Below are 1,384 nucleotides of genomic sequence, written 5' to 3'. Positions count from 1 at the left end.
AGGGACGATGCGGCGCCAGTTTAATTTCATATTTTGGCATCATATTGTAATTGGTTTTGAACATGTACCTTTTAACAATGTAAACTTTCAATTATATATATGATGGTTATATTTCTTTCTTTACTATGTATTTAATTGTTACGGTACTACATGAAGTCGTCCGCCCCCAAACATTTCCGCCGTTCCGGTTTGGGGTTGTGACACCTAGTATACGCATCGCATTCATAGCTAGTCGTGATGTGTATGACCTTTGACCTATATATTGCCTTTATCACAAATTTGACTTTTGTTTAAACTTTGAAGGATTTGAATATTATATGAGGAGTAGTCTCAGTTAAGTGTTAGGTGGTTGGTGCTAGTTGTTTCATTGCAAAGGCTGCTAATGACATTGTGCGGCTAGAATAAAGAGAGTTTTCTCACTATACTATGCGTGATATTATATGTCCAATATGTGGTAGGTTGAATGTGTTATGTTAGTTTATGATTATGTGATGGACTTGGATAGTCTTGTATTAGTTATCTAGAAGGTTTGCTTGGTTGAGATATTATTAACATTAGTAGATCATTGAGTGAATTCCATAGGTCTTGTACGTAGTTTAAATTATATATCCTTAGAACTCTTGATCTAGCCTTATTGCATCATTCTTATTTGGTATGTTTTTTCGGGTAGGATCAATTGTTCGACCATCTATCTTATTTCTCGGCTACGTGTGACTATGCATTCATAAGGTGATCCATCAATATTAATAGTAGCTTTTGTATGAGTGTAGGATGGTTTAGATCCCATGTTTGTATGATGGTTGGGACCCTAGAGTTTTTTTGATGGCCGAGAGTCGGCGATTGTATAATGGTGGAGAATCTATAGTTAGTATTTATGTGGAATTACGAACTTGTTGTGATAAGCATAGTATGTGTAGTAGAATGTGTGGTATACAGAGGAACTCACTAAGCTTTATGATGTATAGGTTGTTAAGTTAAACGTTTTTTCAGGTTATTCAAGTGTGAGATAGAAGGGCGTGACATGATTGTACATTTGCATCAGAGCAATATTGTTATTTTTACACTTTCCCTAGTTTTTATAATTAAACTCTGTTTTAACTTTATGCTTTTGAAAAAAAACGAATGTTATGATATGTATTTAAAAGAATGGGTTTAGAACCTTTAACCATGCTTTAAAAATGTAAAATTTCCGTTTGAAAATTTAGACGTTACAAATTGGTATCAAAGCATTAGTTTAAGGGATTTGGATTAACGCAAGCGTGTACCTAAACTCAACCGAGGTCTAAAAGACTTTTAGAAAATGATTTTTGAAAAAGAGAACCTTTCTGTCAAAAAAATTTAAAATTAGTTATGTTGGGACCTAAGCTCAATCTGATTACATGTT

Source organism: Lactuca sativa, chromosome 4 (genome assembly GCF_002870075.4).
Source record: "Lactuca sativa cultivar Salinas chromosome 4, Lsat_Salinas_v11, whole genome shotgun sequence".
In the NCBI taxonomy this organism is placed as follows: domain Eukaryota; kingdom Viridiplantae; phylum Streptophyta; class Magnoliopsida; order Asterales; family Asteraceae; genus Lactuca; species Lactuca sativa.
The sequence above is the reverse complement of the archived record's forward strand: the minus strand, read 5'-3'. Positions refer to the sequence as shown.